The 13,114-nt window shown below is 51.8% G+C and overlaps 1 protein-coding gene across 3 annotated transcripts in view; it reads left to right on the top strand.

The window, feature by feature from the left end:
- The first annotated feature begins 1,270 nt into the window (after positions 1-1,270).
- ASAH2 (N-acylsphingosine amidohydrolase 2) overlaps positions 1,271-13,114 on the top strand; it is an 88,930-nt gene continuing 77,086 nt past the window's right edge. For all 3 annotated transcript variants that reach the window (XM_042960806.1, XM_042960804.1, XM_042960805.1), the window contains exon 1: positions 1,271-2,701. The gene's annotated coding sequence lies outside the window, so the exon portion shown is untranslated. The remainder of the gene's footprint in view (positions 2,702-13,114) is intronic.

Here is a 13,114-nt window from a genome sequence, read left to right as displayed (position 1 = left end):
AAGGCAGGCGGGCTCACTGGAGAGACCCGCTGGTTTCTCACTCCCTCTCCCAGTCTGCCCAGGAAGGCAGGAAAAGCTCTAGCGGGACCAGAGCCGCTGGGGGCGGGGCCTGGAGGGCCGGTGAGCCTTGGGTCCACAGAACACAGACTTCTCTGTTTCCCAAACTGTCGTTCCCTCGCTCGGGGTGGCGAGTGAGATCTCAGGGGTCACACTCACACAAACACACACGTATGCAAATTTAGCATTCCCATCAGCGCATTTCAAGCCGTAACAAATATTTTATTATGGAAAGTTTTTAAGTCTACGCTAACTTCGTAAGAATCCCACAGTGAGAAACCCAGGTAGGCACCGGCTAGCTTCTACCGTTATTTTCTTAACTTGCTGTATCACCTATCAATCCATTTGCCTGTCTTTCTATGGGTCTTATCCATTACCCTGATTTTCTGAATGCATTTCAAGTAAATTGCAGACACGTCTCCCTAAATACTTCAGCGTCCGTGTTCACTAAAATTCAAAATTTGTTCCCAGGTTTTGTTTGTTGCTGTTGTGGTGGTGGTAAAATGTATAGGCGAAGAAATACATAAATCTTGTGTATATTTGCTGTTTTGACAAATGCATGCACCTATGTTATGCAAACACCTATCGTGACAGAGACGATTACTGTGGCCTTTCTGCCTCTTCCCCATCAATCTTGGCCAGCCCCCCACCCTACCATGACTCCCAGAGGCAAACACCTACCGTACCTACCCTGATTTTCCACCACACACCTCGCCCCGTGTATGATGTGTGTACTCTTTGCATCTGTGTACTTCATTCTGTGTAATATGTTTGCAGTCATCCGTGTTGCCGTGCATGTGGATAATCCCTTCCTTTTTATCAGTGACAAGTATTCCACTGAATAAATAGACAGCAGTGTGTTTATCCACTCCCCTCTGGATTGATACCTGGACAGTTTCAAAGTTGTGCCTATTATGAATAAAGCAGCTTACAATATTCTTGTATACGTTTTCCTTGTGTGTGTGCATGTATTTAGGTCTATATGTTTTCATCTCTGGTAGGTAAATACTACCCAGGTGTGGGATTGCTGGGTCAGAAAGTAGATGTATGTTGAATTTTCTAAGAAATGGCGCCTGGGTGGCTCAGTCGGTTGAGCACCCGACTTCAGCTCAGGTCACGATCTCATGGTTTGTGGGTTCGAGCCGCGCGTCGGGCTCTGTGCTGACAGCTCAGAGCCCGGAGCCCGCTTCAGATTCTGCGTCTCCCTCTCTTTCTGCCTCTCTCTCCATCTCTGTCTCTCCCAAAAGTAAATAAACATTAAAAAAAAATTAATTTTAATTTTACAAGGACCAAACCTATAAGCCACATGTCCTTCAATTATTTTAGTGTTTCAGCAGTATTGGCTGTGTTTTCCCACCTATTCAGATTCTTTTTGGTGAATCTTTGTCAACAGTTTCTTTTAAATACAAATCAATAAATTCCAAAAAAAACAAAAAACAAAAAACCCCAAAACTTTAAAAAATAAGTAATAGAAGGGAACAACAGCAAAATGACCAGACTTGCTCCTAGGAAGTTTTTTTCCTTCTGTGAATTCATAGGGTTCCTTATTATTAAAGTCCGTCTGAATCAGAGGTTCTTTTAGAAAAATTTGGGGAGTAAAAATCTTTTTATAAACTCCACCGAAGGATGACATACGTACAGAAAAGTGCATCCAGAATCATCTTCGCAAACCGTACACATCCGCGTCGCGGGCCTCCGGCTGGAGAAGCAGCATGGCCCGCGCCAGGGCGGCCCCGGGAGATGGGCCACATCGGGCATGATGAAAATTACAAGTGCAAAGACAAGCGGAGGCCCCGCCGAGCTCACCGGGGCATCCCACCGAACACCTAAGGGATGCCCCCGCAACAGTGAAGGCAGACTCCCCCATTAGAGGCCCTACTGTCCTCTCCCGGGGCTGTCTCGACCCCACACCTCCTCCGGCACCACTCCGGCCGCGTGGATTTCGCCTCTACAGTCTCTCTCCCAACGCCGCGCGGCTTGCACCCGGCATTCTGCAAGGAGAAGCCGTCGCTTTAGCTAAAACTCATCACCGAGTCTCCCTCCGAGCGTCCTGGGGGCACGGTGGGGGGCTGGGGGAGCCCCACGGAATAGAGCAGCCCCCGGCCTCCGCTGGGCCGGCTGAAACGCGAGAGGCCAGGGGACAAGCTGTGTCACTCCGGACGTGGGGCTACTCGCGCCTGGTGCGGGGGGTGTGTGTGAATCAGAGTAACGGCAGCTACGCGCTGGGGCTGTTCTGGGGCCGGAAGGGGAAGGGCTTGCAGGCAGGAAGGGGGCTCGAGTTCCGGGGGGCACGGGATAAGGCCTTCCCGGTTTGTGCCCTGAGCAGGAAGGGGCGCTTCCCCCCCCAGCCCTGTCAGCCGAAGCACCGAAGGTCAGCGGTGTCGCAGGAGCCCCGCAGACCCAGATGCCCCCCGCGCCCCACTCTGGGTTCCAGGCCCGCGGCCCCCAGTCGGGATGAAGGCAGCAAGTGGCCTGTGTGGGCGGCGCACTGTCATCTCGAAACCAGTCTAATTGTGAGCACGGCAATGAGAGCAAACTTCGGACAGTGCATCCGAACACAGGAGGAGAATAAGCTACTGCTGCTGTTTCTGGTTTTTGGCACAGGACACACGGCCCCAGTCGGACCCCACGTGGAAATGAAAAGGTAGTGGGGGTCGTGGGAGGCTGGAAGTCATTTAGCAAACTGTAGATGAGTAAAAATTTGGACGCGTCGGAAGAGAGTCAATGGCCCAGGCTCTTCTTCTCTTGAAAGATACTTGGACGAGGGGCGCCTGGGTGGCTCCGTCCCTTAAGCGTCGGACTCTTGCTTTCAGCTCAGGTCATGATCTCGCAGTCCGTGAGTTCGAGCCCCGCGTCGGGCTCTGTGCTGACAGCTGGGAGCCTGGAGCCTGCTTCCGATTCTGTGTCTCCCTTTCTCTCTGCCCCTCCCCCGCTCATGCTCGCTCTCTCCCTGTCTCTCTCTCAAAAATAAATAAAGCACTTAAAAAAATTTTTTTCACATGACTTTAGCCTCCCTCTTTGATTTCCAACCCTAATTCGCACCAAAGCTAGTCCGTAACTGTCAACTTGGAAACCCATCACGCTTTGCAATGTATTTTCTCCTGGTGTCTCTGCAGAGAGTGGATCGCTCCCAGCCCATCTCACTCTCCCCGCGCTCCAGCCCAGAAGGCTGTGGAATCACTCGTGCCTCCTGTTTCTCTCCCATCCTTCGCAGCCCGCCAGGAAATCCTGTTGCCTCCACCTTCTGACACACCCTTACTGTGACCCACCGCTTCCGCCACCTCCGCCTCCAGCCCCTGGTCCGAGCCTCTGGCTTGGGGGTGGGCGGGAGCCTCTCCATCCGCCTCACTGCTCCTCAACCCGCCCCTCTGCAGCGTGTGGTCACCCAGGAACCCGGGTGACAGGTACGCGAGAAAGCTTTCCAAGGCTCAGATGGTGCCGCTGCTCTGCCCGTCAGCGTCTCACTGCTTCTCACTGAAGTCAGCGCACCGCCAAGCGTCCTCGAGCCCTTCCCGCCCGCCACCCCTGCTGGTCCACTCCGCACACCTTGGCCCCGTCGCCACTGCTCCAGTCTTGGTCTCGCGGCTCAGGCCCCCCGGGCCAGTTTGTCCTCCTTCAACGCATCCACCGCACTCTCGTCGGGGGAGACCTTTATCACTGGCCTTCCTTTCCCCAGGAATGCGCTCCCTCGGGCAGAAACACGGCTCGTTCTTTCTCCCACTTCCTTCAGGTGTCTGTTGGACTGTCACGCTGTCAGAGGACTTCTTTGATTATATCACACAGAACAACATTCTCTCACCTCTTGTTCTGCCGCCTTCTTCCTCTTCGCACACACGACCTAACAGATTACATTTATTTTTTGCTTGTCTCCTTCCATGTAGAACGGGGGTCTCATGAGAAGATGGGCTTTGTTTGGGTCCAAAAGAGTATGGTTGCCAGACGGTTGGCATTCAATAGATACGTGAGAATAAATATTGGGTTGGATGAATACCACCTGATCATCACGGTCAAGATTCTGGTGCCCAGAGAGAGCGAAACCAGGTGGAGAGCACCTGCCTTCCCCAGCTCCTGCTCGTCCACCCCACAGTTCTAGGAGGCTTCGTGTTACGTGCTCAGTATTCTTATTGATCAACGTGTTCACTCATTATTATGTAAGGTGCTACAAAGAGCGACTGGACAACTCCCTATTAAAAAAGAAATAACCCAAGACCAGAATTCTAAAGGATCGAACAACCCAGAGATCTAAATGGGGAGGACGGTAGATAAAGCTTCTGGAAAAATATAGACGGTGTGTTGGGCCCCGAAGAAGGGCATTGCAGTTAGGTTTGCTTCATGCCAAACTACTCCAAGCATAGTGGCTTAAAGTGACAGGTGTCTGATTGTGGCTGATAGTTTTGTGGGTCAGGAATCCGGGCAGAACTTGGCTGGGAGACACTGCTCCTCAGTGTGGCATTGGTGATCCTCCATTGGATCCTGCTGGTGGACGGACTGCTTTGGAGTCTGACCCCGATTCACTTGTCTATCTGGCGCCTCCGTGCGGGTAGCTGAAAGGAGACCATTCGGAACTGTGACCAAAGCATCTACGTGTGGTCCCTGCAGCATAGTAGCTTCAGGATTTCCAGACTTCTTACACAGCGACCCAGGCTTCTGTTAAAGACAAGACAACAGGTCGGTCCAAAATGGAGTTGCTTCTGCTAAGCCCCACGCCACCAAACTCAGACTTAATTACATTTTTGGCTCTCCAAGAAAGGAATCTTAAACCAGTCAATTGGGAATCACCTAATCAGCACGAGTTAAATCATCTGCCTGAGAGACCCCTGCCTTCCCCTAAAGGAAAGTAACCTTGCAATAACCAACCTGCTTTCTCCCCCCCACCCCCAGCATAACTGTCTTGTCCTGCTCCCTGCTGCCTATAAAAGGCATCCATTTTGCACAGCTCCTCGAAGCCCCTTCCTGTCTGTATTGGGGTGCCGCCCAATACACGAATCATTGAATAAAGCCAGGAAGATCTTTAAAACGGACTCAGTTGGATTTTGTTATTTTAACAGATCCAAGGGCAAGTGCTCCAGGAAATGGAGAATGGACACAAGGCTTTTGTGACCCAGCCTCAGAAGTCACACGGCAGAGATTCCATGTCCTCTGTTGTCATCACGGGCAGCCATAAACCCACCGAGTCTTGGGGTGGGGGTGGGGGAATGACACAGATCCCCTCTATTCCACAGACGGAGTGTCAAAGAATTTGCAGCCTTGTTTTTGAACTCAGGGAGGTATGACTCAGTTAACCGGGGAGTAGGTGAGAAAGTATTTTGAGGATAAAAGTTTGAGCAGGGATGGGATAGGACAGGTGCATTTAGGAGCCATAAAGAGGCCCAGGTGCCCAGCATGACCAGGAAATTGTCAAAGGCCAGGTCAAAGGCAGAGGCCTTGGGCTGGGTGGGTTTGAATACCCCGTGAAGGAGTCTAGCCTTTGCTCTGCAGACAAGCTGTGTTTGAACTGTGTTGCTCACATACCCCGAAGGGAATTTTGAAAGAAAGTGTTCAGCTTTGCATCCATCCCCACCCCCTCCCCCCACCATGATTTAAAAGGAATCGCAAAGGTCAGCAGCTCTGTGTGGTCATTCAGGCTGACGGAGGCTTTCTACCTACTTCTTCGTGGAACATCCAGGGTCACTGTGGGCATCTCCCTCCGAGACCGCGTGGGAGCCTGGAGAAGCACGTGGGGGGCCAAGGCCGGCTTCGGTGCCTGTCACTTCCGCTCACGCCCCAGTGGCCGGACCTCAGCGAATGGCCACTCCAGACCGCACAGGAGGCCCGGAAGAAGCGAGGAGCACAGATGTCGCGGGAGAGCAAGGAGCCCTCCCTACAGGGCATAGGCCGTGCCCTGTGCACGGATGCATGTGACTCCCCGAGCGTCAGCTCGCAGGACCCCCAGGTAGACGCGCTTCAGGCGCAGGAGGCCCCGCAGCCTCGGGGCCCAGTTAGGAGGTGAGACATCGCTGCGGGAGGCTCGGCCACTCCAGGCAGGGGGCTGCAGGGGGGGCCTGGGCCGAGTCGGGCCGCAGATCCCCGCGCGGCTGTCCGGCTGTCTCCGGGCGCCTTCAACGGTCCATCCCCAGCCGCTCGCTCCTCCCTGCCTTGCAGCCAACTCCTCCATGAACCCCAGGGTGGATTGTGCTGCGCCTGAAGAAAAGCAGGGCTTTGCCCTGGGCTCAGAGGCAAGCTTCGCCCCTCCGGCTTCTAGGAAGCGGCCCAACAAGAACTAGGAAAGCGGCCCCGGTTTTCAGAATCCTGGGCACCTGTGCTTCCTGTCATGGAGACAACGGACGGACAGGATGTCGTGCCCTTGAGGGGCCTGATCAGACGCGAGAGGTCTTTGCCTTCTCTTCCCTGCCGCCGATACAGGGGCCCCAAAGGTTGGAAGAGTGGATCCCCCCCCCCAGGGGCCCCAGAAACCACGCAGTCTAAAGCAGACTGTACTGCAGGCAGCCGATGCTCCGTTTTTTTGGCCGGGCACAGTGTGGACGCTGCTGCGTTTGCTGCCCTGAGCTACCAGGGCGGTTGGGTGTAATCAGTCTCTCCAGTGACACCCTTTCCAGACCAGCGAGGCGGCCCCTCTGCGCGGAGCCTGACTCCTCCGCAGGCAGTGACCCTACCCCACGTCTCTGGGTGGATTTGTCCCCCGACGTCGCCTCGCAGTGCGGCGTAGGGGACCCGGCGGAGGAAAGGGTGTCCTTTTCCACATCAAACACGGGAGGCAGGTATGTCTGAGAAGACGAACCCCTCCTTCCCACGCCGTGTCCGTGCAGGGTGCTTGGGGACGGGCTCCAGGTGTGACCTTGGGAGGCCCAGGCAGGGTTTTTCCACAAGCAGGCTCAGCTGGGGCGCGTCCTGCCCGGTGTGTGAGTCAGCACACAAGTAGTTAAGTTGGAGAGCCTTGGCTTCCCTGGGCTGGTGCATTCAGCCTCCGGGAGTCAGCAAGCGCTCATGAGAGCGGGGGCCGGGGACACCCAAGTGCCCTGGCACTCGGGCTCGCGACGGGGACCCGCTTGCCTCTCTGAACAGCCAGCTGCCGCCGCAGGTACGTAGCTGGGCTTGGATGGATGGTGCTTTGTTTTCTCCCCCGAGGACAGAGAGCCACGGTTGCTCGCGTGTGCACACAGGCTCCCTTGACACTGAGAAGAAACAGATGTTTATTAGCCTCCTGAATAATATGACTTATTAAAATAAGGGACAGGGGCGGGGGGGGGGGCGGGGAGAGAGGGGAGAGATGCTTCCTCTCCCCGTGCGTTTCCCTCGCAAAGGCGGCTTTTCTTAATTCTGTGTGCATTCCAGGGCTGTGTGCGCTCAGGTCATTTGAATGTCGCGATCACAGGGGGAATTCGAAAGATGGCCTTTCGCTGTCCTTTCCGTGAATCTTCAGATCCGCGTTCAGAGAGCTGGATTCGGTCTGAAGAGTTGTGTTGCCTAATCGGGGAAGTCAAGCGGCGGGAACTCACTTTCCTACCCCGTTTTCGACAGTGAGATTCGAATCCTTAGTCTTCAGAAGCAAACTTCTTCAGGTTTACCACATAGCTGCAGGATCTCAGACGTGGTGTTTTTCTGGCTCACAGCCCGAGGCCTCCTGGCTCAGATACGTAGGGTGACCTGAGATAACTTTTCGAATCCCAGTTCTGTTGTTGTTGTTGTTGTTTAATTGTCAACTTAGCAATCATAAGGTGTCGTCTTGGCTTTGGGAGTAGATGCCCGTGGTTCATCGCTTAAATACGACCCCCGGTGTTCATCCCAGCAGGTGCTGTCCTCCATGCCCGTCCCCCGTTTCCCCCACCCCCAGCAACCCTCAGTGTGTTGTCCGTACTTAAGAGTCTCTTATGGTGTGGTCTCCCTCTGTGTATCTAATTTTTCCTTCCCTTCCCCTCTTCTTGTAATGAGTCTGCTCAACTTGGTCATCCTGGCCTTCCCATCCTTTTGGATGACTCTTCTTTATACGAGCCATTGAAGAATGTCTGAAATTCTGAGTGGATTGGAACTATCCTCAAAAACTCGGACTTGGTGGAATTTCCAAGGATATAGGGACATAAGCAAAGCCTGTTTGGATCTCATTCCATCTCTAATCTTTTTATTTTTTTTTTTAAGCTAGATGACCAGTTTATTATAAAAGGGTATAATTCAGGAACAGCCAGATAGAAAAGATACAGAGGGCCAGGCAGGTATGAGGAAGGGGCCCAGAGCCTCCCCCCCCCTCTCCAGGGACACCATTGCAGCGAATCTCCACGTGTCTCCCAACCTAGACCCTAGAAGCCCATCCTTTTGGGGTGTCTACGGAGGCCACATTGCAGAGGCGTGGTTGATTCAGTCCTCAGCCCGTCTCTGTTTTGTCATGGCCACATCAGCCACCAATAACTGACATCTGTGGCATTGATGATCAGGGTGATGTCACTGCAGCTGGAGTCAAAAGGATGTGAATTCGAGTCCCACGTGCGTAATTTACTGGCTCTTCGAAATACCTCGAGCCTCACTTGCTCCGTTTGTAAAATTGGGATCCTGTGTGTAAATGTGGTGCTGGTCACACAGAGAGAAATAGGATGGGCTCTGACACCAAAGCTTCCAGTGGAGAGAGAGACACTCATGAAACCCTAGGTACCAGAATGGAGGAGTGTGTAAAGTGTGAGAGGAAGAAATGGGTTAAGCCATGAGCTCCAGCTGGGGGATCACTGGATTCTCGGTAGGAGGCTGAGGAGAGGCGTGGCCCCCAACCCCGTCCCCTTTGCCAAAAGGAAACCGTTTGTGATGTGAGGTGACACCTAGAAGGCTTGTCTCATTGGCTAAAGAACAGACACCGGTAGCTGGTTTTACACGTTCTTCCAAATGGGCACCTTTCAAAGCCTTCTGCAGGGAGAATGTCGCCAGCCTCCTCCTCCTTTCTCTTCCTCTCACAGAAAAGGGTGCCCCTTCTTTCTACTCCTGCTCCAAGGTCAACAGTAGATGAGAGAAATGGAGAGCTCACCACATCTCTAGCGCAAATGCATCATTGAGAGGGAACCAGGCTAATCTGGACCATCGTCTCTCAGGGCAGGTTCCAGAAGTTCTAGCAGAACCAGGGTGGAATGGGTGTGTTTGAAAAAATGCTCATAAAACCTTTGAGGTAATGAGTTATCCAGTCTTAGGATCAAGACTCTTAAACAGGAGGTGAAGAGCCACTTCCTATCACCGGACTTGAATGTCAAGGGTCACCCTAAAGGGAAAGAACTCTGATACCCAGACCTCCTGCAGCAGGGGACACTTGGGCTGTGACTCTAAGTAGTCCCCCCTCCCCAATTTTCCCATCTAGCATGTGGGAATCTGTCCCAAATTTCTCCAGAACACTGGAAACCAGAAACTGTTGTGTCCATGGTCATGAGGCTTCTCCTCACACCTCACTGAGGACAGCTTCAGTGACCTTACGACGCTCAAGAAGGAGGAAGAAGGTGGTCAGGGGTTAGTCATCCATCACTAGATTCTGGCAGGCGGTGAGGCCACAAGAGGGCGGTGCAGAGAATAGCGCTGATGACCGTGAAGGAGAATTTGAATGTCTGCTGACGAGCTTCTTAGGATCCTGCCAAGAAATGAGGTCCCTGAGGCCCTCCGAGAATCTTCTGCAACTGTTTTCCGTATTGTTTTTCTTTACTGCTACCCACCTTTCTTTGTTGCTCTTGCAGACTGGCCTGGTCTGGGAGGAGCAGCTAACAGAAAGGAAAACAGCAAAGTGTATTTGTGATACAGAACACAGCAGTGTGTACCCGTTGGATATGGTTTCGGCAGCCATCTGGAATATCCAGTCTCAATTCCTGCTCCCCATTGCCTCCCTAGCTCCAGGGACAACATTGTTATCTTAGACTATGCTTCAGAAATGTCTCATTCAGGGCTTAGAAGGTGGTTTGTGTCGTGACAACGGTGGGGTAAGGAAAGTTCACATTGGTGCGTTGGGGCCAGCTGTATATACTTCCAGTGTTTTCCTCGGGGGGCCTGAAATCAACCATGGCGGGAGTGTTCACATACACACCAGTACAACACGCCGGGGCTGTCTATGCCCGGAGAGCCAGTTGTTAAATGGGTAGCAACCCACCGCTCCCAGGACATGTCACAGAAAATTCTGTGACAAAGAGATGAGATGCTGCCTTAAGACATTAAGAGGGAAAAAATTGCCTTTGGGAGAAACTATTTTGTATTGTTAAAGAACACATGATAGACCCATGATCAGGTTTACTTAGTGGCAAAACTCTACAAGTTCGAAAATGAGCATTCTGGCCAGGTCACCTTTCCAGGGAATGCTATCACTTTTTCTAAATGTTCAGACCCCTGAACTATGTTGATGGAGACACATAACCCCATCTTTATGTTACTGTGTTCATAAGGGGAAGAATTTATAAGTGAACCTTTGCAGCTGAAGTTTAAGAGTACTCTAATCCTTTTCCAGCCCATTTACTATTTGGGTTAATACGAGTAGGAACAAGAAATTTTCCAAACTCTAAGGTGGAAGATTGTTTGTTGAAGTGCGTCTCCCTAACCTCACAGCCACGGAGACTGAGTATGACCAGCACCCCACATAGATGAACTCTGTGGCCAAGATGACTTCAGATCTTCTCAGAGAGTGGGGGCACTTCGGAGAGCTCCCTCTCTGGGAGCATTCATTCATTGATAGGTCCTTGAAGTTCCTCATCTGATGATGCAAAACCAAAGGAAACTTTCCATCTAGAAAATGACAACTCCCTGTGGATGAAACTGACATATAAGAGGAATTATTCATGAGCACTTAATAAGCGTCTGTGCTAAACAAATAAAGGGCACTGTGAAGCAGATTTACTCATCCAGTCTGCCTGACATGTACTTCTTAGTGAACCCTCACAACCACAGGAAGAGGTAGTTGTGAGTATTCTCTCCAATTCAAAGATGAGGAAATTGATGTATCAAGTTAAGTGACTTCTTCCAGTGAGGGCATTGCTGAGATTTGACCTCAAGAAATCTCCGTCTAGAGGGGCGCCTGGGCGGCTCAGTCAGGTAAGCATCCAACTTCAGCTCAGGTCATGATCTCACGGTTCGTGGGTTCGAGCCCACGTCGGGCTCTGTGCTGACAGCTCAGAGCAGGGAGCCTGATTCAGATCCTGTCTCCCTCTCCCTCTGCCCCTCCCCCGCTCATTTCCTCTCTCTCTTTTTCTCTCTCTCTCAAAAATAAATACTAAAAAAAAAAAAATCTTAATCTAGAACCCTTCCTCTTAAGCCACCATTGTTTACCATCTCCCTGCAAAGTACGTGACTAGAAATTTAGCTCCTCTCCTTGGAACATGGGCCTCCACTTTTGTTGCATGAAAAACGATCTTGATTCAGATGTCGCAGAACAATGGCTGTCAAAATTGGATCAAGTTTTCCGCGATGCGTTGAGTCGGCGCTTCCTGCAGACACAAAGCAGTGGTTGAAGAATGGAGCAGGGAAGTTCGGGCTTCGACGTGCACAGCCACGGCCCGGACACAGGAGTGCTTCTTTCCAGCTGTTTCTCCCGCGAAAGAAAGGCAAAACCCTTCCACCACCAATGTTTCACCTCTCTCCGTCTTCCGGGTTCCAGCAGGAATCTCGAACAAGGTCGTGATAGTCCAAGAAGAAACAAGAAGCGTGTTTCTCTCCCACACGCGCCCTTTCGACGTTGCTGGAAGCTTGGAAGAAACGCTATGTTTGTGACGTTTTGGTTCGGCGTGAGAGTTACGAGCGTCGGCCTTAGCCCTCGTCCTGATGGCTTTTGGGCCTTGTGTTTATACCCAGAACTCACAACGAACCCACTTCCTTCTCCACCGCACAATCAGTTGATTTCCCCAAGTTTCTTCTTTTGGCACATGGCACCATGATTCTCTCCCGCCCTTCAAAAATTGGACTGACGCTTGGTCTTCCCTCTTCTCCTTTTCCCATGTTGACCTGGTGGCAACTCCTAGTGGGATAATCAACGCTTCTCTGATATCTTCCTCCTTTCTGTTCCTACTGTCACCCCCACAGACCACCTAAGCTCTGCTTCCCCTCCCCCCCAAATGGGGTCTCAACTCTTCAACGGCTGCCTGTTTCAGCTCCAACTTCTACAGCATTAGAGCACTGAGCAGGGACACATTTGGAGGGCCTCAAGAAGTCCTGTGGTCAGTTAGTGATGTTGGCCATGCCAGGGGATGGGAAATAAGCATTGTCTGTTAGCCCCACCTGCTCCTTTATGTTTGCAAAAATGCAGGTCTCTTCACGTGTTTATCTCATTCAAACACATTCGGGGACCCTTTCCTGCGTTCACTCAGTTAAGATTCCCCAGCCTGGCATTTTAGAACATTTGAGAACATCCAGTAACTTATCCCTCAGCTGTAGATTTTATTGCCCCCCGACAAAGCCTACATCAGTGGGTCTCAGGCTCAGGGTCACAATGGACCAGCGGGCGACAAGGGGTGGGGTTACATCCAGAGCGCCGGCCACCTTCCGTAACACTGTATCCTGTCCTCACCCTGACATATTGGGGTACGGATGTGGGAGTGTCACATATGAAGAGCATCTTTCAGAAAGTTAAGGGAGAAAACGATTGGGGACTGCTGCCTCAGTTTACCCAAACCACGCTGTCTGCTGTTGTATATATTTGGGACTTTCCTTCCCCTGCGCTGACGCTCCAGCATCCACACCTCTCCCTGGCCAAATCTGGTTTCTTCTTCAAAGTTTGGCTTCAATTCCATCTTGTTCATGAAGCCCGCCTTGATTTTTCAAACTAGAGAGGATCTCTCCTTTCTGCAAGCCCCCAGAGCATCTTATGTAAGATGCTTATGTTCAACCTTGCGTTGTGTTTACTTGGCATCTGTCTTGTATTCCCTGCAAAATCCAAGAGAATGATTTAAAACATCTTTGTATTTCACTGGGCCACATACCTGGTAGGACCTCCACGAACTGGCCTCTTCTCGCCACCCTTGTCCTGTCTTTCCTCGGTGTCCCCCCTTTGCCTTCTCTGCTCTCGAAACAGCAGACGACCCGGAGTTTCCCAGAAGTCAACTTTGCACGTGCCTTCTTATCA

This window comes from Panthera tigris, chromosome D2 (assembly GCF_018350195.1).
Source record: "Panthera tigris isolate Pti1 chromosome D2, P.tigris_Pti1_mat1.1, whole genome shotgun sequence".
Classification (NCBI taxonomy): domain Eukaryota; kingdom Metazoa; phylum Chordata; class Mammalia; order Carnivora; family Felidae; genus Panthera; species Panthera tigris.
This window is presented reverse-complemented; position numbering and strand designations above follow the sequence as displayed.